The sequence below is a fragment of the Chrysochloris asiatica genome, unplaced genomic scaffold (genome assembly GCF_000296735.1).
Source record: "Chrysochloris asiatica unplaced genomic scaffold, ChrAsi1.0 scaffold00172, whole genome shotgun sequence".
NCBI lineage: Eukaryota > Metazoa > Chordata > Mammalia > Afrosoricida > Chrysochloridae > Chrysochloris > Chrysochloris asiatica.
The window spans coordinates 269,917-296,717 of NW_006408690.1; the positions used below are offsets into that span (position 1 = coordinate 269,917).

Below are 26,801 nucleotides of genomic sequence, written 5' to 3' on the forward strand. Positions count from 1 at the left end.
TCCCGTAAGGATTTACACCCTCGGAAACCCTGTACAGGGTCGCTATGGGTCGGAACCGACTCGACGGCACTTAACAACAACAACAACAATTATTAGTCCTGGTGTGGTGCTGTGGGTTAATGCGCTGGCCTGCAAGGTTGGTTTGAACTGCAAGGTCAGTGGTTCAAGCTAACCAGCTGCTCCTCAGAAACCCCATCTATGGGTCGGAACAGACTTGATGACACACATCAACAACAATTATTGTCCAGGATGAGCTGGTATCTCATTGTAGCTTTGATTTGGAGCTCTCTAATGTAGTCCTAAGGAGCTCTGGTAGCGTAGTGGTTACGAATCGGGTTGCTAACCTCAAGTTCGGCAGTTCGCTACCAGCTGTTACACAGGAGAAAGATGAGGCTTTCTGCTCCCGTAAAGATTTACAGCCTCAGAAACCCTGTGCCGGGTCACTATGAGTCAGAACTGACTCCACGGCACTTAACAACAACAATGGAGTCCTGGAGTCCTGGGGTTTTTTTGTTTTTTTAATCAGTGCTATTACTGTCCCGGAGTCCTGGTGTGGCGCTGTGGGCTAATGCATCAGACTGCAAACCTGTCTGAACTACAAGGTTGGTGGTTCAAGCTCACCAGCTGCTCCTTGGAAACCCTATATAGGGTAGCTATGGGTTGGAATCGACTCAATGGCACTTAACAACAACAAATGGAGACCTGGTGTGACACTATAGGATAAGCACAGGACTGCAAGGTTGGTTTAAACGGCAAGATGATCCATTAAAGTGTTTGCGTAATATCTAGTACAAGTAGATGTTTACTAAATGTTAGCTATTATTGTGATCATCTGAATATATACCTCCAGAGGATTTATATGCACGTCAGGAATGATCTAGGCAAGGAGCTAATTGTGCTCAATAAATACAGCTAAAAGAATTTTCAAACAAACCTAATCGTTAAGTGATGAGGCCGAGAGGAATGCAGGACATAGAAAGAGAAAACCACTAAGGAAATGAAGGTAGAAAGGTAAGGAGAGACTACTGTATTAAAACAATAATAAAAAATTAAGACTCTGCCATCAACACCTGTCTGTACAGAAACTGGTGCCTAAAATCAAAGGCTCTGTCAATCAAGATGGATGATTCAATTCAAATCTCTAGTGGCTTTCTTCTTTGGAGAAAGATAAAGTCGAACTTACGGCAAAATTAAAAATGTAAGTATACAAAGCAAACAGATCAAAGCAAACAGATTATAGTTTAAGAAGTAATTCGAACTATGCCATTTACAAAAAAGAACCTTGTAATGAGAGTCACAGAGAAAAGGTAATTATCGATCAGGAAATTCTACATTTCTGGAGATAGGAAAAATTTATTTCTTAACAGACTGAAAAAAATACATACTACTTTATAAAAATAAATATCATCTCATATCTTACCCAAAAGGAAAGAAATAGAAAATAATGGCTATCAGTGACGGTTGTTTTTTGTTTTTTCTTCTGAGTTCTCAAGCAAGATATTGAAAATAATTTTACTGACTAAAATCTCTGGCTTTATAATGATAGTTATTTCAAAGTAAGTATCCTTTATTATTGATTTCTTTGCTGTAAAAAAAACAAAACAAAACTTCTAAACAGAGAAGTTTGTTCAAACCAGACTGCTTCAATAGGAAAGGTACACGAACTTTAGAAGAAGTGTGTTCTCCACAAAGGTGGAAAATTAAAATAAAGTGATTCTGCACCTAGTGGAAATACTAAAGCTCAGGCATCAATTATTTAAACTAAATAAACTAAGCAGCATATTGAAATTAATATCTATTTCTTGGATCAACAATAATCAGAACCACAATTTAGAATGAACTGAGTAGCTACCAAAGTTAAGTCTGAATGATAAATAATGATCACTACTGGTAGCGTAGTGGTTATGAATCGGGCTGCGAACCTTAAGGTCAGCGGTTCGAAACTACCAGCCGCTCCGCGGGAGAAAGATGAGGCTTTCTGCTCCCGTAAAGATTTACACCCTCGGAAACCCTGTACAGGGTCGCTATGGGTCGGAACCGACTCGATGACACTTAACAATAACAACAACACTCTTTGATAGGGAATAAATTGCTACAAGCAATTGTACGACACAGAAGAATTTATCAAGCAAGAATTGCATAGGAGTTATGGGTCCATTTACGGCAAATAAAAAATAGTAGTAGTAAAAAGTCCAAATTCAAGCTTGTGCTTACCTCCAGGAGTAGGAGGAGTGGTGCAGCAGAGCCTTAACTCTATTTGTAATCATTTATGTCTTACTGATTGCATACAAAAGAGAGGCATATGGATAATATGAAAAACACATTTTATATGATAATCAAACACAATCCAAATAAGACTGGAACAGCAGACTATTACACACTTGTGTGGTGGATTTGGAGGGATGGCACAGGCAGTAGCACTCAGTAAGAAAAACTATCCTAGCTTGTTAAAATACAGGCATTAAAAAAAAACCCAAAACAATTCATTCTTAGCCCCTCTCTCCCTGAAGCTCTGGAAACCACTGATCTTGTCCTGCGCCTCTACAGTTTTGACCTTTCCGGAATGTCCTACACTTGGAATCGACATAGTACATAGCTTTGGGGGACTGGTTTCTTACACTAACAGTATGCATTTAAGTTTCCTCCATGTCTTTTACTGAAAAACTTTATTGCTTATTTCTTTATATCATGGACCCGTATAGTTACTGTTCACCCGTTTACCTACTGAATAAAATCTTGGTTGCTTCTAATTTTTGGTAATTATGAATAAAGCTGCCACAAACACACACACACACACACACACACAAAAAAAGGAGTAGCTCAAATTTCTCCTCTTTATATTGTAACTTCCAGAGTGACAAGTATCAGTATCAGTTGAGAACTGTTTTCCCTAATTTCCAATCTGCAGCACCAATAATTATCATGAGTTATAGACCCATCACCAGTCAGGACTCAATCACATTATATTTACTGTAAGCAACAAGATACAGTCTGTATCTGTACAGGTCTGGTCCCAGGACTCCCACGGATACCAAAACCCATGGGTGCTCAATCAAGCCTCTTATATATAAACTGACATAGTATTTGCATATAGCCTACACATATACTTTAAATCATCTCCAGATTACTTGTAATACCTATGTAAATGGTGCTTAAAGCTCCCTCTTAATCTTTGGTGGACTGTTCTGTCCACTTATTTGCTTTTCAGGAGCTTCATAAAAATCTTTATCCTGAATATTTTTTTTTTCCCTCAGATCAAAGACTTATTTATTTATTCACAAAAATTCAGCCTTCACTGCACCCCGAGGGCGGACCGGACCAAGAGGCTGGAGGTGGGCCTCATCTGCGAGAGACTGGGGAGGGTTGTCTTCCTGGTCCAGCTGGTGGGCAAGGAGCAGCGGTAGGACTCAGCGCCCGTGCATTGGCCATGTCTGCGTCCTCAGGGAAGCATGGCCCCATGATTCTGTGCCCTCAGGTGGGACCCAGTCAGGCTTCGGAAAGCATCCCCCACCCCCAACCTGGTAGATAGCAGTGGAAAGTGACCAGAACTTTCTGTGCATCCTGGGCCTCCTAGAGCAACAGTCGAGTTCTGATTGCAAGAACTGTTCATTGTCTGTACTGACAAACACTCAAGTAATCCAATCTCATTTTAGCGAGAGTGAGGTTTGCTTTATGCTGTTTTGCAAAATCTGACACCCAACCCAGTAGACACGGGTAGACGCGCCACATGGCCCGCCACAGTTTTTATTCTTGTCTCCATAAGGTTCCACCTCCAGTTCCAGTTCCCCATATATTATTCTATGGCATGTCCCATTTTCCCTCCCCCTAGAGAAGCCAAAATGGCTTGCCCATGGTCTTTATGGCTGTATTTTTATTTAAATTTCCTAGTCCTAGAACAGCCTGCTTGTTTCAACAATCTGTCTGCCAGATCTAGCAATCTCATGAATTCCTGAAGATGGACCATGCCCACTAGTTATTTCTCACATGATCATCAAGAATACCGGGGCTGGGTCAAATCTGCAAGATTGGGTGTTCTTGAGTGTCTCTCCTCACTTCACATCAGGGTCACTATGAGTGGAAACCAACTCAAGATCAATTAACAACAATAAACATAAATGCCTCCTATGGGTGAGAGTCAGTGCATGACCCTCCAGCTCTGCCTTCCCTTGCCAGGTGATGTGAAAGACACCTATTTCAAATGATAGAGTTGTAAGATGCTAGGAGCCTGGATTCCAAAACCACTGCTTAGAAGGGAACTGTTCCAGATTGCTGCCATATCCATGGCAGACTTTTTTTTTTTTTCCAATGTTTTATTGTGAATTATGTGATAGTTTACATGGGAGAACATTAGCTTTACATTTATCCTATCGTATGTCGTTTCATTGCCATGGTTACAACCCCCTCCATGCATCATCAACCAACCAAAGGGTATACCCTCCAAGCCCGCCCTCCCACCCCCCACCCCTCGTCAGCACACAGCCCCTCTCCCTGTCTGGATCTAAAGTCCCCAGCCGCTCCATCTCTCCATAACATCGTCTCTGCCACCATCTATGGCGTCACTGCTTCTCTGGGTAAGGTCCTGTTCTCCACTCTACTCCCTTGATGGTCCCAGGGACCTCCGCTCCTAGACTGCAAAGTCAATCACTCCCCTTCTTTTGCTACAAAACGTCTACCTTTACATTTCCAACCCTCACAGTCAGTCCTGATGGCAATTATTCACTACTGCATCAATAGAGACCTATCCGCCTCTCCTTTTTCATCAGCCCCACCCAGACAGATTGGATACGACTCAGTGGAGATTCTTCCTTCCTCCATGCCCTCTGGATCTAGATAGGCTCCCTCTTAAAAAGCTTGTAAGCCAGTCACTTCTTGCCTTTGTAGCCCCGCCCCCCATTTTGGGTAGCCAATGTCCAAATTGCCCATCCCTGTCTACTCTGTGTATGGAGGGGGAATGATCCTCGCTGTAAAGACTTGTTCCCTCTTTTGAGCTACTGCATCCATAGATGTAGGTCAAGTTCATCAAATTGTATCAGATTACTCTTTTATCCTCTTCTTTCTTCTTCTAGTTGAGTTCTGATCATCCACTCATTGAAGCCAGGTCAAGTAGGTATTATATGCAATTTTGGGTCTTCTTATGCATATGCCCTCTCTTCTTATCAGCTGGACGCTTCACTCTCCATTATAGTCCTCTGTGGCTATGTCACTGACACTGGGCCAAAGAGTCCCCAGGTCTTGCCACACTGCTGGCCAACCAGGTCTCCACCCCGGTTCACAGAAGTCTACTGAATGTTGTAGGGCTTAGCTCGAAGCTTCATTGCTGTTTTTCCCTCACTTCCCCTTATCAGTGACGAACGCGGTCACCAAGCAGAGTGTGTATTCCCATTGAGTCTTAGTCTTAGAAGGGTGTTTGACCTGAGGAGACCCAACCACTTGCCTTGATGTCTCCTGGGCGAGCAACTTGCTTGTTCTTATAGTAATCAGTCAGACTGCTGATATCATTTTGTACTTTTCCTGTAGGTCTTTCTTTTAAGAAGCATCTTCTCTTCTTCTAGCCACTCCAGTCTGGTCTGCTTGTCCTTTCAAGTGGAAATTTCCCACCTCAGAAGATTCTGGATGTGGCTCAGGATTGTACCTATGGTCTTATGTAATGCCTAGGCTCCACAGAAAGCCTCCTTCACTGGGCATATTGTAGCCCCATTTTAGGTATTCCAATCAGTTACAGGCAGAAGACAGACTTATAAGCTTTCTATGGTGATACTTCTGGATATTCCTTTCTCTCCCCCTCAAGTGTCTATTTTATAATGGTATGCCAGGGAAACCAGGATTCAAAAGACAGCCAAGCATCTTAACATTTTCCCCCCTTTTCCCCATTCCAACCATGTCTCAATCCCTGTATTCCAGAGCTCTGTTGTTTCAAGGTTGTACATACATCATTATGTCCCACTTAGTCCATGCAAACCTGCCTAATTGTTTTCCCGTCGGCTTAGTTCTTCCATTCCCCTCCCCCTTCTTACATATTGCCTCCCTCCCTAGAACCCAAACTATTCTGTGTCTTTTCCCTACCCTGTGCGCCACCTTTCCTTCCCTCCCCTCAACCCACCCCCCACATGCCAGTAAGCAGCAAAGACCCCCCCATTTAGTATGGGTTCTTTTTCTTACTCTTTTACAGTAGTTGTCCTATGCAGTATGTCTTCTTTTGTGACTGACTAATTTCACTCAACTTAAATGTCCTCAAGGTTTATCCATGTTATGCGGTGGCTTGAAGCTTCCTTTTTATTCTTCAAGGTAGCATAGTATTCCATTGTGTGTATGTACCCACAGTTTATCCATTCTTCAGCTGATGGCCACTTTGGCTGTCTCCATTGTTTTGCTATTGTAAATAGTGCTGCTGTGAACATTGGTGTGCATATATGTACTTGTGCCATGGCTCATCTTTCTTGTGGGTAAATATCAAGTAGAGAAATTGCTGGATCACAATGTATTTCTATTTCCAACCTTCTGAGGAAGCGCCATATTGCTTTCCAGAGTGGCTGGACCATTTTGCAATCCCACCAGCAATGCAAGAGCGTCCCAATCTCTCCACATCTCCACCAGCATTTATTGTCCTCAACTTTTTTGATCTTTGCTGTTATTGCTGGTGTGAGATTTTATCTCATTGTCGTCTTGATTTGCACCTCTCTAATGGCTGGTGATCGTGAACATTTCTTCATATGTTTGTTGGATGCCTGGATCTCCTCCTTGGTGAAGTGTCTGTTCATATCCTGTGCCCATTTTTTTATTGGGCATTTGTCTTCTTCTTGTAGAGGTGTTGCAGTTGCCTATATATTATAGAAATGAGTCCCTTGTCTGATGTGTCGTTGCAAAAGACTTTTTCCCATTCTGTGGGTTCCCTTTATACTCTTTTGGTGAAGTATTTTGATGCACATAAGTTTTTAATTTTTAGTATGTCCCAATCATTTATTTTGTCTACTTTTGTCTGTGTAGTTTTCAAAATGTTTGGTAGTCTATGTATTCTCTGAATTAGTGTTCTCAGATTTGTCCCTATTTTTTCATTAATGGCATTCATAATTCTGGGATTCACATTTAGGTCTTTAATCCATGTTGAGTTGGTTTTTGTATAAGGTGTGAGGTGAAGGTCTTGTTTCAATCTTTTGCATATCGCTTTCCAGTTCTGCCAGCACCATCTGTTGAAGAGACTATCCCCTCCCCATGCGATATAGTTAGGTACTTTGCCAAAAAATCAGTTGGTTGTAATTTCTGGATTCTCAATTCTGTACCATTGATCAATGTGTCTTTCATTGTACCAGTACCAGCTGTTTTGACCACTTAGCCGTGTAATAAATTTTGAAGTCGGGGAATGAGAGGTTTCCAATGTTATTCTTCTTCTTAAGCAGTGCTTTGCTTATCCTGGGTCTCTTTCCTTTCCATATAAAGTTTGTAATTGTTTTTTCCATCTCTTTGAAGAATGTCGGAATCTGGATTGGGATTGCATCATATGTGTAAATTGCTTTGGGCAGTATTGACATTTTCACAATGTTAAGTCTTCCTATCCAGGAATTCCCTGATTATTTTTGATCTGTGCTTAGCTGAATCTTTGAAAGCGAAACCCATGGATATGGAGAACTGACTTTACTTCCTGTCAACCTGATATTCAAGCATTATGAAGTGGAACAAAAGTGAGACATAAAAAAGCAGAGCATGTGCTAACTTAACCATGTTCAACTTTGGACCACATCAGTTCACTGTTGCTGAACCAGCCTGTGGCTGGTGGTGGCCCCATGTGTTAGAGCGTAGAACCAAGCTCCAAAGAGGAGTCTTGGCTGTCATCTTTAGAAAAGCAGAACACCAAGACTTTCTTTCACAATACCACTGGTGGGTCTGAATCATCTACCACTTAGTTGGTAGCTAAGTGCAAACTGTTCATGCTACTGAGGGACTTTTTTTTCAACCATACACTCATCTAATTTTTTTCTTTTTTAATTGTAGAAAATGTCTAGCATTCTAGTATTCACATAAGTACAGAAAATGGTGGAATAAACCACATGAACCCAGTTTAAGAATTTTATAAAGCAAAGACAACAAAATACTTCAGAGTTTTCTCCACAGTATGTAATATTCTGTACCGTGTGGGTAAATCCAATATAAACTGACAACAAATGCAATCCATCTTCTTAAATATTTACTTGACATTAATGAAAACCAATATCATGACATAGACATGAGAGCACCAAAGGTTATAAAATAAATCTGGAAAGGTTGCACATGTAAAAATTGCAATAACTTCCCAAATAAGCTTTCCATTCCCAATAGAACTGCTTTTCTCATGTATTCAAGTTTAGGGCATTTGTGAACTTCAGTGGTCATGTTCCTGAGACCAGAAGAACAAGATGGTGACTGGCTACTACTACACTGAAAGGGGGATCACTTTATAAGGGCCTAGAGACAGTGGGAAGCCTAGACCAGGCTTCATGGTCAGATCAAGACAGGTGGGATCCCCCAGATTTGGCTCGTAGTCAGCCTTCAAATCTGGAACTCTACTCACCCCCTTGAATCAATTTTCAGCCAAACAATAGACAGGACTGGTACATAATCCTCAGAAAAACCAACTGTTTGATAACAAAAAGGCAGCATCTGCCTAAGGACAAGTTCAGAGGGGTTAGAAAAAATAGCAAGAATGGAAACAGGATTTCAATCAATGACAGAAAAGAAAACGTGTTTGTACTGGTGAATGAAAAATGAATTTAGCTCTATAAACTTTTACTGAATTCAAAACGAAAAGTTTAAAAAATTTCAAAAACTGGAAACCTATACTAATTCAAAAAAAAAAGAAAAGACTATTAAAAAAAAAAAAAAAAGAAAAGACGGAAGAACACTTAGTGTATTCATATGTGCATGAAAATATATGCTACAGGGTCGTTCAAAGCACACAGTCTGTCTTATCTCAAACACCTCCAACAGTGTCTGGCATACAGTGGACGTTCAATAATATTTGCTGACTGCTTTAAATTACAGCCCAGGAAAATGCCAACTAGGAGGTTTACTTCAGGAACAAAGCTACAGTACTACAAATGATCTGTAATGTACTACGAGTATTTAAGGGAAATACAGAAAATAGCATGACTAAGCAGTAATTTGAGTATACCACCACTAGGTGTCAGGCATGAATCAAACATTTCTGACATAAACTGGAAACTCTGGGAGGTTGCTATTCATTCAACAAATATTTACTGAGCTCTTACAATGTGCCAGGAGCTGATTGTTCTACAATGGACAAAACAGCCTTGATATCTGCTTATTGGATTGGTAGATGTTATGTAGAATGCTTTTTTCTTTCTCTAAAGTTTCAGAAGGGGCTCTGATGGTGTAGTGGTTTATGCATTGGGCTACTACTAGCCTATAGATCAACAACAGGGTTAATCCACCAGTCACTCCAACCTAGAGGTTTTCTGCTCCCAAAAAGATTTACAGCCTACGTGTTCACTACGAGTCAGAACCAACACCACCACCAGTTTCAGGAATATCACAAACTGTATCCCATCTAGACTGTTGTTGTTATTAAGTGCCATCGAGTCGATTTCAACCTACAGCGACAATGAATAGGGTTTCCAAGGAGCAGCTGGTGAGCTTGAACTACCAATCTTGCAGGTCAAATGACTTTGCAGTCTGATGCTTTATCCCACAGTGCCACACCAGGACTCCTGTTGTTGTTAGGTGCTGTCAAATCAGTTCCAACTCATAGAGACCTTATGTGTATAACAGAATGAAACACTGCCCTGTCCTGCGCCATCCTCACAATCTGTTATGCTTGAGCCCATTCCTGCTGCCATTGTGCCAATACATCTCATTGGGGGGGGTCTTCCTCTTTTTCGAAGAGCCTCTACTTTATGAAGCATACTGTCCTTCTCCAGGGACTGGACCCTGGTGATAACATATTCGAAGTATAAAAGAAAAAAATCCTGTCTTCTAAGGAGCGTTCTGGCTATACTTCTTCCAATACAGATTTGCTTATTTTTCTGACAGTCCACAGTAATTTCAATTTTCTTTTCCTTTCCTATAGGACTAGGTTTTAATTTCTCGGCAAACCCAGAAAAATGTATTACACTGCTTGAACCACAAGCAACTACCTTTCTATCTCTGAACTTATCACCTCTCTCAGTCCCTAAACTTGCTGCTCCACTTTATTAAGGCTTTTCATTCCAGCCCTGGTGGTACAGTGTTATAAGTGCTGGACTGTTTGCTAACTGAAGAGTTGTTGATCTGAACCCAGCAGCCACACCTCTGGAGAAAGATAAGGTAATACACTTTCCATTAGAAAAAAAAAAAGCCCCATGGGGCAGTTCTACTCTATTTTATAGGGTCACTGAGTTGGAATTGACTTTTGGTACTTTTCAAGAATAACAGCTTTATTCCAGACGACTTCACTTCCTTTCTTATTTAGATTATCTAAGGATCAACATTTCAACAAACTATATTCTTTCTCCACTGGTGTTTTAACGCATTCAATTTACCACTCTCCAACTGTGGAGATTTGCAACCATATGCCTTCGCTGCCCTGGTTCTTGGCCTGTTAATAAAGCTTCATAAATCAGATAAATTCTTAGCATTGCTCAGTAAAGTCTCTTGTTTGCGTTTTAATTCCTATTTCCTCAAAGTAAAGGTTACAGACTTCTAGTAACTTTCTTTAACTTGCTATTCCACTCTGATTTTCTTGTTCTGATGACCTTCTTACTTCACTGTATGTCAACTGCTGTATTCTCACTTAAAAAAAAAAAAATCTTTCCCCATTTTTCTTTTCATTTCTACTATCTTGTTGAGTGCCGTCAATTCTGACCCATAGTGACCCTGTATAGGGTTTCCAAGGAGCAGCTGGTGAGCTTGAACTGCCGACCTTGCAGTTCAGAGTTTTGCAGTCTGGCGCATTAACCCATCTTAGATGAGGATGAATCATCCGTCTTCTAGAGGACTTAGCTCCCTAATTAATTCTTCTTACATTTCAAACCTCAGCAAATACCAAACTTCAAAGCACAAAAGTTGCCCAAAAGTCAACACACACACACAGACACACACAAAATAAATTACTTCCCACTCTTCCACACAACTAACATCTCTAGTGTTTTTTCTTTTCATTTTAATATTTCTTGGAGAAGCAACTATTCAAGACACATTATCAAGGAAGTGAAAGGACAACTGACAGGCTGGGAGAAAATAATTTATAAATCATAGATCCAGTAAGACATTAGAATACACAATATATGTAAAGAACACTGACATTTCAATATAAAGACAAACAACCAAACTTTAAAATGGGTAAGAGACTTGAATATACAAAGAGCCAACAAGCACACGAAAGGATGCAGAACATCAGTAGCCGTTGTTGTTGTAGAGAACAGTCAGCTCCAATTTCCAGTGTCCGTATTTACCACAGAATGCAACGCTGCCCAATCCTGGTCATCCTCACAATCACTACCATGTCTGAGCCTGCTGTTGCAGCTATTCACTGTGCCAATCTGTCTTGTTAAGGACCTTCCTTTGTTTTACTGATAACATATCCCAAGTACGTGAGATGAAGTTTCCCTAGCCTTACTTTCATAGAGCATTCCAGCTGTACTTCTTCCAAGACAGATTTATTCATTTTTCTGGCAGTGGAGCTCTGATAGCGTAGGGATTATGAATCGGGCTGCTAACTCCAAGGTCGGCAGTTCGAAACAACCAGCTGTTCCATGGGAGTAAGATGAGGCTTTCTGCTCCCGTAAAGATTGACAGCCTTGGAAACCCTGTGCAGTCACTATGAGTCGGAACCAACTCCATGGTACTTAACAATAACAACAGTACATGCAATATTCTTTTCCAACACCTTAATACCAAGGCATCAATTCTCCCCTGGTGTTCTTTATTCATTTGTCCAGCTTTCAAATGCATGAGACGAATGACAATTACATGGCTTAGGGCAGGTGCACATCAGTTCTCAAAGTGACATCTTTGCCCTTTAACTTTAAAAGGACTTTTGCAGCAGATTTGTCCAATGCAATGTGTCATTCATTTGATTTCTGGACTGCTACTTCCAGAGGCATAGATTGTGTATCCAAGTAAAATGAAATCCTTGACAACAATGATATTTTCTCCATTTACCATGATGTTGCTTATTGGCCCAAATGAGAGGATTTTTATCTTCTTTACATTTAGGTGTAATTCATATTTAAGATTGTACACTTTGATCTTCATCAAATCCTCTTCACTTTCAGCAAACAAAGTTGTGTCATCTGTGTATCACAGGTTATTTGTTCATGACTCTTTGTCTGATCATGATACCTGTTTTCCTTCATATTCAGTTTCTCAAATTATTTGCTCAGAGAGAATAAGCAAGTATATGAGCAGAATAAGTATGCAACCGTGGTGCACACCTTTCCTGATTTTAAACCACAAAGCAGCCCCTTGTTCTATTCAAATTGTCTTTTGGTCTATGTACAGGTTCTGCATGGGCACAATTAAGTGTTCTGGAATTCCCATTCTTCACAATGCAACCCAGTTGAATGCCTTTGCATAGTCAATAAAACACAGGCAAACACCTTCCTGCTATTATCTGCTTGTAGTCAAGATCTGACATTAGTAGTGATTTCCCTCTTTTCATGTCCTCTTCTGAAACCAGCTTGAATTTCAGGTAGCTCTCTGTCATTGTACTGCTACAACTGTTTTTGAATTATCTTTGAATTATCTAAAAAAAAACTTTATTTGTGTGTGGTAAATATATTGTTCTGGATTCTTTCTGATCACCTTTCTTTGGAACAGGCACAAATATGAATCTGTTCCAGTCAATGTTATTGTTGCGATTCTTTGGTGCTATTGAGTTGGTTCTAATGCCTAGTAAACCTATACAGGGTTTCCAAGGAGTGGCTGGGATATCATTACTGATGTCAGACAGATTTTGGCAGAAGCAGGAAATACCAGAAAGATGTTTACCTGTACTTTAGTGACTACGCAAAGGCTTTCAACTGTGTGAGTCAAGACAAGCTATGGATGACATTGTGAAGTATGAGTATTTCGGAATACTTCATTTTGCTCAGGAGGAACCTGTACATAGACCAAGAGGCAGTTGTTCAAATAGAACAAAGGGACATTGAATGGTTTAAAAGCAAGAAAGGTATGTACTAGGGTTATATTCTTTCACCATACTTATTCAATCTGTATGCTGAGCAAATAATATGAGAAGGTGGGTTATATGAAGATGAATGTGGCATCAGGATTGGCAGAAGATTCATCAACAACCTGAGATATGCAGATGATAACATCTTGCTTGCTGAAAACAAGGAGCGATTAGAATACTTACTAATGAAAATCAAAGACCATAGCCTACAAAACTGGCTGCACGTCAATGGAAAGAAAGCAAAAATCTTCACCACTTGACCAATAACATCAAGATAAATGGAGACGCACACTGAATCAAATTAACTTCATTTCACTCAGATCAAACATCAACACTCATGGAAGCAGCAGCCAAGAAATCAAAACATGTACTGCATTAGGCAAATATGCTTCACAAAACCACTTGAATGTGTTAAAGAGAAAACATGTCAGTTTGAGGACTAAGGAGTGCCTGACCCAAACCATGGTATTTTCAATAGCCTCATATACATGTGAAAGTTGGATAATGGATAAGGAATACCATAGAATAATGAATGCATTTGAGTTATGGTGTTGGAGAAGAATGTTAAAATGTACCACAGACTGCTGGGGACAACAAACAAATCTGTGTTGGAAAAAGTATGGCCGGAATGCTCCTCAGAAGCCAGGATGGTCAGACTTTGTCTCTCATACTTCGGACATATTATCAGGAGGGACCAGTCCCTGGAGAAGGACATCATACTTGGTAAAGTGGAGGGTCAGGGAAAAAGAGGAAGATCCCCAATGAGATGGAGTAGCACAGTGGCAGCAGCAATGGACTCAAGCATAGTCAACGATTGTGAGATGGGTGCAGGATAGGGCAGTGCTTCATTCTGTTGTGTATAAGGTCACTGTGAGTTGGTACCTACTCAACAGCACTTAACAACAACAAAGGAAAATTCCTGTAACAAGCTTCTTCTCAATATGCTTGCACTTCTCTTGGTAAATAGCTAGGAGTAGAGAGCGGGACTCTACCCAGAGAATCAGTGACACCAGAGATGGAGGCAGAGACGATGACGTGGAGTGATGGAGTGGCTGGGGACTTTAGACCCAGAGGAAAAGGGCTGTGTGCTGACGACCGGGGGGCAGGCTTGCAAGGTATGCCCTTTGGTTGGTTGATGATATACGATAGGATGAATGTAAAGCTAATATTCTCCCATGTTAACTATCACATAATTCACAATAAAACATTAAAAAATATAGATCTAGGTATACCCTTAATTTTTTAAAAAAGTAAAAAACAATGCCAAAAACTGATTATCGTCATAAGAATGCATACTGTCAAAAATGTAACTGAATCAAAGATAGAATTCATTATACATACTAAAACCAATGATTCTTTATGCCTAAAGCAAAGGCCCAACAAACTCAAGTCCATATGACACACTTAATCGTGAAGGTAAAAAAAGAATATGAAGGGAACGTGGGTAATGTTAGTGAAAATTGTGTCTGAAGGTTGAATTAGAGATGTTTTATTACAGTTCATCCTTCCAAGAACCAGAATCCTTTTCTACTTTTTCAGGAGTTATGTGAAAGTAGAAATCTTTCTAGGAGGCTATGGCAGAAATTGACTGCCTAAGTTCAGAACCCAGTTCCACCAACTTACTTCGTCAGTTTCCTCATCTAAAAAACAGAGGTGATAATAATATGCTTCTCAGAAAGTTATTAGGAGAATTACATGAGGGAATCCATGTGAAGTCTTAGAAGAGTGTCCAGCAAACTGTAAACTGCCACCATCACCACCATTATTCTGACTTCCAAAGGTATTTGGGGAGCACTATGGCTTTTTAGGATAAACACAGGCCCACTAACCACAAGGGCAGTGGTTTGAGCCCACCAGTCACTCTGAGGGGGAAAGACAAGGATTCCTGCTCTTGTAAAGACTGTCAACCTCGGAAATCCTACACATGTTGCCGTCAAGTCAGTTGATGTAAATGGGCTTTTACCATCTCACCACTAAGCCATGGACCTGCCCAATAAAAATATCTTCTTGCCACAAATATTCAGGCCCCTCTTTTAATAGTATAATATTCTAAAAGAATAGGTTTTCAAGCCCACTTGAAAATTAGTAACATAAAATATACTCAATTTTCTCAGCTTTGCAGAATTACTTTCATTATTAAACTGAAGAACACTGATCTCTGAACACAGTGGATACTATACAGCCTGGAATTAAATGGTGAACTGGACCAATCAGATCTCGCTCAGTAATTTCGAAACGTTACGATGAGAGAGGAAGGGCAGACGGGAGATATGGCAGGGGTGTATCTTATAGTTGCTCATAAACAAAGCAAAATTAAATGTGAAAAATCCTTTAAATCATCCTCAAATAACAGCGGAGTTTTAGAGCCTCTGCTATTGCTATCATTACCCTTTGCCTTTAAGGTCCTACTTCCAGTGTCTGTGGGAACCTGGTATTGTATGGCTTCTGACTTCAAATTTGGAAATTCACTGGTGTTTTGTTAGAACTAACACATCTTCCCTGAGCTGACTTGAGATAGTTTCTAATTCTTGCCACTAAAAATCTCCTAAATGGAACACTCTTGGGGCAAAGAGTACGGCGTTCTTTAGTCAAAAACAGTTGCAACCACAGAACAAACATTTTTACTACCGAAAACATTTACAGAATTCCTGATGACTTCTTTTTGTTTTATTTTACTATTATAACATGCCTAGATATAACTTTTATATATAAATACAACAATTATTTTAAAACTTTAACAAAATGCATATACATTTTAGAACAATGAAAAAGTTCCAACAAGTAAAATATCAAATTTTTACTCATTAAATAGGAACGCAATGATAGTAACTGTTGCTGTTGTTAAGGACTGTTGAGTTGGTTCTGTCTCATAGTGACCCTGTATAGAATTTCCGAGGCCTTTTAAATCTTCTTGGGCGCAGAAAGCCTCATTTTTCTTCCACAGAGTGGCTGGTGGGCTCGAATCGTGGATCTTGTAGTTCACAAGCCAGTGATTATCGTATGGAGCCACGATGCTCCCATGATAGTAATTACTGCCCTAAATTATTCTTATTTTAATTATTTGTGAGTATTACAGAACTTCAGCAGGATATCAACTGTCTACAAACAATTATCATCACCAAAATACATTTTCTATTTAGCCTTAACTTTTTCCGGAGGAGTGACTAGTGTGTATGAACCACTGACCTTGAAGTTAGCAGCCCAGTGCTTATCTTACAGCATCACACCAGGACCCATATAATATATACATGCAGCAAAGTACAGAAAACAAACCCAAAAGGAAAAATTATTTTTAAAACATAAGAGAATATGTTGTTGTTAAGTCCATCAAGTTAGCTCTGACTCACAGAGGCCCTATATAGGTTTTCCAAAGATTTGGAGCCTCTGATCTTGTGTTTAGCAGTCCATTGCTTACCCTACAGCACCACACCAGGACCCAAGAAGCACAGTAGAATGGAAAAGTCAAATAAGAAATCATCAGAAAATTCAATGGCAAATAGATACCACTAAATTGTTAAAAGGAAAGAACACCAAAACAAAACCTTTCAACTGTTTCAAGAATTTTGGCATTATAATAGAATCTCTGTGGAGCTTGAACACAATTCTGGCAGTTATTTCCCCTCCAATGATTCCAAGCTTGACTCTTGATTTTAATCTGGAGGTCAGAATTCTATTTCACTATATTTACCTAAAAGAATTTCATAATCTCAAATAGCTTGAAAATAAATTTTAAAATGAAAATAAGTCAGTCTATAAAATAAAACCTGTAACCTTCAGTTAAATTAACAATATATGTTCTATGTAGTCTGTCTCTTAGTAGGTTGTATTCTCAAAACCTGTGAGGAAATAACTTTATCAGAAGAGGTTATTTTTTTTTATCACTTTATTCACTTTATCAGAGAATATGTCCTAATGGCTGACCAATGAAAATGATATTATGAAAGCTATACTTAAGTTACAATAGTTTGTGCACAACTACTAGCTAAAAGGTTGTAGGCTTAAACCTACCTAGAGGTGCGTCAGAAGACAAGTCTGGCTTTCTGTTTCTGAAAGGGTCACGACCTTGAAAACCTTACAGAGCAGTTATACTCTGAAACGGAGGGTTGCCATGAAATATTATGTTGGCAACAACATATTTAAGATAAATAGCTCTCTATCTTCTTCCTACAATCCCAATTACCAACTAGGATGACAAGAGCAACCCAGTCTTGGTGGGGCAAAGTCTAAATCAAGGCAGGAGGACTAGTAACTCCTTAACCTCATGAAACATTCGAGGCCCATTGCTAGAGCTGAGTGACAAGCAGTGTAGGTGCCCTAAACTTGAAATTGCTACAAGCTGCTTGCTCTTACATGCTCCATATATGAACTGTCTATAATCAATTTCCTTATTTTGAGCTTTCTCAAAGCAAGGTTTAAAAGGTTAGCATTATAACAATAAATATATCCTACATTTACCTATTATATTAGTTTTTGACTCTATATAAGTAAAATGATTTCTTAAAAGAAAAATAATGTTTAAAACAAAATTAAAGAAATGAGTAATAATGTTCTTTCGAATGGAGGGCTACAAGACTTCCTCCCACGAACTTTGGATATGTGCTCAGGAGGAATATGGCGCTAGAGAAGAACATCTTTACCCAGAACTTTACCAAGAACTCTAATGCTTGGTAAATTGATGGTACCGAAAGACAGGAAGACTCTGAACAAGCTGAGCTGACACAGTGGCTATAACAATGGACTTAAACAAGCAATGACTATGAGGATGGTATCGGGCTGAGACTTGTTTCCTTCTGTTGAACATGAGTTGGAACTGACTTGACAACATCAAATAATGACAATTTGAAAGTCCAATTCTGTCACTTACTAGCTGTGTGATCTTGGACAATTTATTTTACTTCCTCCTTAGATTGAGTTTCCTCCCCTACAAAATGGAAATCTTATCACCTACCTCATAAAATACATAGTGAGGATTAAATAGAATTATAAACTGGTAGACTAAGTCCTCAATATTATGATAATTTCTAATAATTTCCAAACAAAACAAAATTATCAAGCCATTCTCCCATGTATATTATAAACTAATTTCTTCAGGCACTCTCATACTGTTTCATATTTTTTTCTTGATAAGAAAGTAAAGAACACCTGGACTTCATAAATATCTTACTTTGATGAATCTAGTTTTGCAGGAGATAAAGTGCTTGCGTTTTTACTTTTCTCTCATTTTAAAGACTTAGTTTTATGTTTGTTTTGTTTTTTCAATTTCCCTATTAGTCATTTTAATTATTGATTTTAAGTTTCTGATTATCTCGCTTATCTTCTGTTAGAATTCGGATATTAACTTTCTATATTGCAATCATTTACAGTCTGTTGACATTTTGTTTTTAACTATCTTATCTGCCAGGTGTTATTATAGTAACTCTATATTTTCTGAAAATGTACTCTTTTTCTTGCTTATGGATTATTCCTTATTCAACAGCATTCAATTCTAGTAAAGCTGCCAGAAAATCTAATCTCAAACTACAGCAATAACTCAGGTCCGGTCAAAAGGAGTACTAATCATAGGCATCATTGGATGTGAAGTCTTGAAAATCCACTCTTCTGAATGGTCTGAATGCTATCACTAAATCACACCAGACTCCCAGGGACCTTGAACCACATGATTTTGATACCCACCACTTTAAAGGTTTCGCAACCACAGCACACTGAAATTTGTGGTGAAATAATGCTTTGTTGTGCAGGCTGTCTGGTGCATTACAGGATGTTGAGCAGCACTCTTAACTTCTACCAGCTAAATGCCAGCCTGCAGCACGTACCCTCCTCCTAGTTGTAACAACCAAAATGTATCTAGATATTGACTTCTGTCCTCCAAGGAGAAAATCATCCCGTGAGAGGCAATGCTAGAAAGTGAAGTAGACCTTGGGAGTCTCTGAAGTGAGTTTACATTGATGGGCCCTTTAAAACAGAGTCAGGAGAAGGAAGAGCACTGACGATATTATCTATCATATTACTCTTTATTTTCCATTCTGAGAGCCCATAGGAGAACTCTGTCTCAGGCTTCAATCCAAATAAATGTTGTTTTCTTATGGATAATGATTATCTTAACGAATTATATTTCCATTCTTTTCTTTAATTACCAGAAAGTTCAAAAACAAATTTGATAAAGATGTACGACTTGACAGCTTGATTTGAAAGTATTAACTCTCCCCAATATTAGAGTTTTTTTTTTGTTGTTGTTGTTTTTATCCATGAACATGTTTTACTTTATTTCTTTACCTAACCGTAATACATGTATTTCTTCATTTGGACAAAAATCCTTCTTTGAGTCAGGTATAAATGAACAAACGAAATAGGTTTCTAAACTGTAATTTACTCCAGAAGAGCACACCCTTTAGTCCCACTTCATCGTTCCGCTCAGAGTCTCGTGCTAAACTCTTTCAGGGTTCCCTTGCAAATGTTTTGGTCTACTTTTTTATAGTCTCATGCACTTTAGGGTTCTGGGCTCAGAAGTGCCATGCTTTTCAATAGCAGACATACAATTATCTGGATCATGTTTATAACTATGTCCTCCAATATTTTACTGGATCAGAGGAGGTTCCATACACTGCATTGCCAGTCAACTGCCCAGGCTTCCGTATACCATTTTGTGAGAGGATGGAAGACCCTTATCTTCTTTTCTATTGTTGATGATGACTCTGTAAAATTTCCTTTCCCTATGAAAGCTGTTTCCAGCTCCTGCCAAGTGACATTTGGAAGTCACCCTGAACCCTGGTGCTAATAGGACTGGCTCATCTCACTCAACAGTGACAATCACGAGGGACCTTCCTGGCCACACCATAAAATTACTTCTGATCATGTTGAAAGACATCATTTCCCTCTCATTTTAAACCACTCCTCAAATCTGATTGGTAAGATATGGGTATTACACAGGTCTATCAACAGCAAATACGGTATATTTACGCAAATGAAAACTACTCGGAAAAAAAAAAAAGAAGAAAGCAGTATGATTACCCATATAATAGAGTGAATCTAAAAAATATTATGTCAAACAAATGACACAAAAGAGCACTCATAAGAAATTCTAGAAGAGACAGAAAGTAGATGAGTGATTGACTGGCTAGGACTGGTGGAATGCCGGTTGTAAATGGGCACAAGTAACTTATTTTTGATATCATATCTTGACTGGGATAGCAGTTTCACAGGTAACACACTTATCAAAACTCACCAAACTCTACACTTAAATGGGTACAAATATGGTATTTTTAACCACTGACACTGTGGTTCAAACCGACCTTGCAGTCCAGTGCTTATCTTATGGCACCACACCAGGACTCCATACTATATGAGGATAAATCAATAAGTATTGATACATAGTCATAAAAACACTTACTTTAAAAAATACCCATATCTGAAGCTACCATTCCTTGGCATAACCTCCATCTTGATCTATATACTTTCTGAAGACAGTGTTTCTATGTCTCAGTTTATACCTTATCCAACAACAGTTTTAACACCCTCGAGGGACTGAAATCTTGGTCCTTTGAAAACTTCTTGGGAGTGTTTGGAACAAAAAGACGTCTAAAGGAGCAAGATTAGGGTGCATGGGGTAGGGTTTCCCAATGAAATTCTCCTAGGACAACGCTTGCTACCCTCAAAGAAGGAGCAGGTGTACGGTTATGATGTAGTAACAATTCCTGAGTACAACTTTCCTGGCCTTTTTTCACCAAATTATTTTTAAATTTTCTTCGGACTTCTTCCTAATAAGCCTCCATGATCGCCCTGTGACCTTTGAGAAAATCTATCAAGACTGTCCCTTTGGAGCCACCCCAATCAGCTACCTTCAGAGCTGACCTCTTTGCCTTGAGATTAACTGTGTCCAGGAGATCCCCTCAGAAGCCACTATTTTGACTGGTCCTTGCTCTATGGATTGTATTGATTGATCCAAGATTCATCCTCAGTTATAATTTATTCCAGAAAACTCTATACATTAGCACTGGAAAGAGCAACTCTTTGAGCTATCTGATCCTGTGCAACACTTCTGGCACATATCAAGTTGAAAGTCTGTTCAGGCCAAAATGTTGCCTTAAAATTGAATGTGGGATCATGTGAGACCCCAACTTCAGCACCCCATCAGCTATCTCATCGATGTTAATTCTATGGTCTTCCTCCACTAGCTTCTGAACTTAAAATACAGTTTCTTTATTCATTGAGGTTGATGCTCTTCCCTCAATTCTGAGGGCTTCCTGACCTTTCTTGAAACACTTTCTTAAAACACTTGATCCATGTAGAAACTATTGCTTCATGTGGGGTCACAGTCCGTAAACTTATTGCAAAGTTTCAATAATTTTGAAAAATGTCCACTTGAATTTTGTTAAAAATCTGATACTAGCCCTGACCTCAAAATCTTTGTTTCCCATGGCATCTTTTCTTTAAAGGTACGCTAATAACCAATAGATTCATTTTGGAGGAAGTGTGGCTAGAATGCTCCTTGGAGGCCAAGATGGCCAAACTTCGTCTCTCATACTTCGGACATATTGTCAGGAAGGACCAATCACTTATCATGTTTGATAGGGGTGGAGGGTCAGAGAAAATGAGATGGATTGGCCATCAAGCGTGGCAACAGTTGTGAGGTTGGCCCAGGATCGGGCAGTGTTTTGTTCTGCTGTGCATAAAGTCGCTCTGGGCTGGTACCAGCTTGATGGCACCTAACAACAACAACAACGAGACTAAAGTGTATTTCTGAGATAACTTTTCCATAGCCATCCACTGATTACATGTTTAAACACATGTTGTTTGGAATAAACCCATGCATATATGAAATACAACCCTAGAAGCAATACATTTTTTACTTACCCTAGTAGTTATGCAAATTTCTCACTGCAGGGAAAGCTGAGTGAAGGCTATATGAAAAGTTTGTACTGCTTTTGCACTGTTCTGTATAAGTTTAAAATTATTTAGAAATAAAAACTTTAAAAACTGGGTACAGTGTAGTATAATTATTATGTCAATTAGAGTTGGTTTAACAATCAAAACAAAAATATAAAGGAGTTATTAAGAAGTAGCTCTAGCCCCAAAGGAACTCTAGTGGCGCAGTGATTAAGTGATCAGCTTAACCATTTGAACTTGGAGGTTCAAATCTACCAGTGGTTCTGTGGGAGAAAACATCTGGCAATGTGCTCCCATAAAGATTCCAGCTTAGGAAGCTCTGTGGTACAGCTCAACTCTATTATATGAGATAGAATTGATATGAGATGATGCGACAGCACACAACAGCTTTATCACTAAACTTAGTGATAAAATATAAAGCATTCTTATCTCTAAATTTAGAAAGCTTATTAATTAAAATTAAAATCTCAGAATCATGATTCTGATTTTACGATTTCCTCAGAATCATGATGCACATAATTAATGAATAAAAGGGTTATATGTTCATATAGAGAATGAGCCAATGGAATTCAGTAAGCTTTGAAGTCTATAGTGTAAAATGAGTCTTGGTGTGGCACTGTAGGGTAAGCACTGGACTGCAAGGTCAATTTGAACTGCACAGTTGGTGGTTCAAGACCAATAAATGCTCTTCAGAAACACTATATAGGGTCGCTATGATTCAGAACTGACTCAGCAGCACTTAACAATACAATATGGTATAAAATATTTAATATCTATGACTCTTACACCTAAGAACTGTTCCATATCTGAAGTTCAAAAACTATATTATATTATATCATTTAATATTATTTAAAGAACAAAGATGGATATGAAAACATTTAAAGAAAACTTTAAAACTTTCAGCATACCTCCTCTGTTTCCATTCTCTTCATCCTACAAAATAAAAATATATACATAAATATGAATATATATTTACAATGTCAGATCAAATCCAGCAAGACTCAATTCCATTTAAATTGCCCTTCTAAAATGTGCAAATTTATACTCTCACTGATAACGCCTTTTGACTACACTCTTGCTCCCAACAGGTTGATAAAATTCTCAAACATTTTTGGAGCTTTAATAGACAAAAACAGTATTCCATAATTTTACATTTATTTAATTACTGGTCATGTTTGAATGGCTATATATTCTTGAATGCTTCAGTGTACCAAAAAACACACAGAGGGAATGGAAGCAAATGCTGTTGAATACTGATGCATGGAGGGGATTGTAATCATTGCAATGAAATGAAATATGATAGGATGAACGTAAAGTTGATGTTCACCCATGTAAATTATCACTCAATTCACAATAAAAACTTAAAAAAAAAAAAAGACCAGGTAGAGACTGGTAGCCCCCCTCAACTATGGCCCTGGTCACCCTTCTGGTCTAGAACTAAACTTACCCCCTTAACTCAATTTTCAGGCAAACAATAAACAGGTATATGGGGGTTGGGGGTGACACCATACAGTTATCAGCCATTCAAGATCAAAAGATCAGCATTTACCTAAGGGCAAAATTTGGATGGATTGGAAAAGAAGGAGGAATGGAAACAAGAATCTCTGGGAAGCAGAGGGATAGATAATGTTACATGGAGGGGATTGCAATCATTGAGATGAAACAAAGTGTGTGATTTGTTGAATGGAAAACTGATGATTTGCTCTGTAAACCTTCACCTAATTAACAATAAAAGTGTGGGTTTTTTTAAAATCAAAAGAAACAAAGCAAGAGTCTTACTGATTTTTTTTCTTCTCACAAATGGTAAGCTAAATGTCCCAAAACCATTTGCAAATGTATCTTTTTTTCTGATATTAAATATCTCCTTTATTTTATACAAAGTAACATGGAATGTTATACAAATGAATTTTACACAAGTGGCATTTACCCCTTTACATGTCAAAATTTGATTAATTATATTCATCTTATGAAAAATTACATGTTCCCTACATTCTTGAACACTAATGAGTATGTTTTTGACTGTATTTCTTACTGATTCCCAGTCACTCACTCACTGATGAAATACTGTGTGCCTGCTGCTTACGATCCATCAATAAGCAAAACAAAGCCTCCTGCTCTCACGGAGCTTTCTGTCCAGTGGAGCAGTTGTTGTCAAGCCCCATCCAGTCAGTTCCCATTCACAGTGACCCTGCAGAGTTTCCGAGGAGCAGCTGGTGGGTTTGAACAACTGACCTTATGGTTAGCAGTTCAGTGCTATCCTATAGCACCACACCAGGTGTCCCTAGTGGAGAAGGTTGCTGTTATTTTGTTAAGTGTCGTTGAGTCAGTTCTGACTCATAGTGATCTGTATAGGGTTTCTAAGGATTGGCTAGTGAGCTTGAACCTCTGACCTTGTGGTTTAAACCGACCTTGCAGCCCAGTGCATTAACACAATAAGATAAGTAAAATAGATGAGCATATTAAAAGGAGATAAGCACCATGGGAACGAGAAACAGTGGCACAGGGAAAAGGCACTAGGAGTACTTGGAGGGGAGGTGTTCTCTAGTGTAGCCTCATTGTGAAATTGCCAATTAAATACTTTAGGAAGCTGGGAACTCTTGGGCCCAGAGTCAGTGACACAGCCACAGAGGGCTAGAGTGGAGAATGAAGCATCCAGCTAATAATTAGAGAGGGCATATGCATAAGAACACCCACACTTGCAGATAATACCCCCGCTTGCCCTGGCTTCAATGACTGGATGATCAGAGCTCAACTAGAAGAAGACAGAAGAAAAAAAGAGTAAGCTGATACAACTTGATGAACTTGACCTACACCTATGGATGCAGTAGCTCAAAAAAGGGAACAAATCCTAACAGCAAGGATCATTCCCATCCCTTCCATACACAGAGTAGACAGGGATGGGCAATCTTGGACATTGGCTACCCAAAATGGGGGGCTACAAAGGCAAGAAGTGACTGGCTTACAAGCTTTCAAGAGGGAACCTAGATTTAGAGGGCGTGAAGGAAGGTAGAATCTCCACTGAGTAGTACCCAATCTGTCTAGGCGGGGCTGATGAAACAAAATGTAGATGGGTCTCTTGTGATACAATAGTGAATAATTGTTATCAAGACTGCTTGTGAGGGTTGGAAATATAAAGGTAGATGTTTTGTAGCGAGGGGAGTGATTAACTTTTCAGTCTAGGAGTGGAGGTACCTGGGACCATCAAGGGAGAAGAGTGGAACTTGGGACCCTACCCATAGAAGAAGTGATGCCTGAGATGGAGGCAGAGACGATGACATGGAGAGATGGAGCAGCTGGGGACTTTAGACCCAGAGAGGGAGAGGAGCTGTGTGCTGACGACCACAGGGCAGGCTTGCAAAGTATACCCTTTGGTTGGTTGATGATGCATGGAGGGGATTGTAACCATGGCAATGAAACAATATATGATAGGATGAATGTAAAACTAATGTTCTCCCATGTAAACTATCACATAATTCACAATAAAACATTTAAAAAAAAAAGGCTTGAGGAAGGTAAGGAAGGTAGATATGAAGCTATCAGGAGGAAGTAAACTAGTCTGAAGGAACAGCCAATGCAAAAGCAAAAGTATGCTCAACATGCTCAAGGAAGCCAATGTGGCTGAAGCCAAATGAAGAGAGAGGGAAATTAGCCGGAGATAGTTAAGAGAGGTGGAAGTAAGTCATACAGGACCTGGAATTCTGGGTGAAATGAGGACCTTGTGTAAGATTTTAAGTGGCATGACATGATTTATGGCTTCTGAGCTGAGCACAGACCTAGAGGAAGCAAGAGTTGAGTCAAGGAAACCAGTTAGGAAGCTAACTACAGGAATCCTGGCAAAAAAAGGATGGGGAGGAGAAGCAACGAAAGCAGTGGGAAAAGAAAAAGGTGGGAAGATTCTGCATGGTTTTGGAAGAAGACAGAATTTCTTGACAGGTTGAGCGTGAAATGTGAGAGAAAGAAAAGGGTTTGAGGAGGACTCCAGGTTTTGACCTAAGGAACGAGATGAATGGAACTGTCATGATCAGAGATGGGAAGCTAAGGGTGGAGACAATTTAGGGGGAACATAGCCAAGAGTTCAGTTTTGGACATACAGAGAGTGAGATGTCCAACAGAACTATCCAAGTTGCCAAGTAGGCAGCTGGGTAGATAACCCTAGAGTTCTGGAAAGAGGTGCCAGCTGATCACCTAGTGCACTATACTTTAATACAATGATGCCCCTAGGCATTATTACAGGATCCAGAGTAACTGGCTTCAAACTGCTCTACAGTTCAGTTCTTGTGTTCAGTTTTTAAGTTTGCCTATCTACTTGGTTCACCAGGCTGTTTTGCTAGCTTGTTGTTTACCTCTAACTAGAAAATTTGTGAAGCAAAACTAATATATAAAATACATTTATTCAAATGTTCACTGAGCCTCAACAATATGAAAATCAACATTATTGTAGAAAGAAAAACTGACATTTAATGAAGGCCTAAAATAACATATTATTATAATTATTTGACTTAATAATTTTTTGCCTTTATTTTGGCTGCCCCAGTTTTTTGTTTTGTTTTTTTGAGATTGCTAAGGCTGCTCTCTGGTAGCGTAGTGGTAATGAATCGGGCTGAGAACCTTAAGGTCAGCAGTTCAAAACTACCAGCTGTTCTGCAGGAGAAAGATGACGCTTTCTGCTCCCGTAAAGATTTACAGCCTCGGAAACCCTGTACAGGGTCACTATGAGTCGGAACTGACTCCACGGCACATATCAACAACAAACTGTCAGCTAAGTGACTTACTAATA

General features: G+C 39.2%; 1 protein-coding gene across 1 annotated transcript in view; it reads right to left on the minus strand.

Annotated features, from left to right (window-relative positions):
- The window catches only part of ARHGAP21 (Rho GTPase activating protein 21), a 112,163-nt gene that overhangs the window by 83,264 nt on the left and 2,098 nt on the right, over positions 1–26,801 (minus strand). Inside the window, exon 2 of the mRNA XM_006871650.1 lies at positions 22,933–22,957. The gene's annotated coding sequence lies outside the window, so the exon portion shown is untranslated. The remainder of the gene's footprint in view (positions 1–22,932; positions 22,958–26,801) is intronic.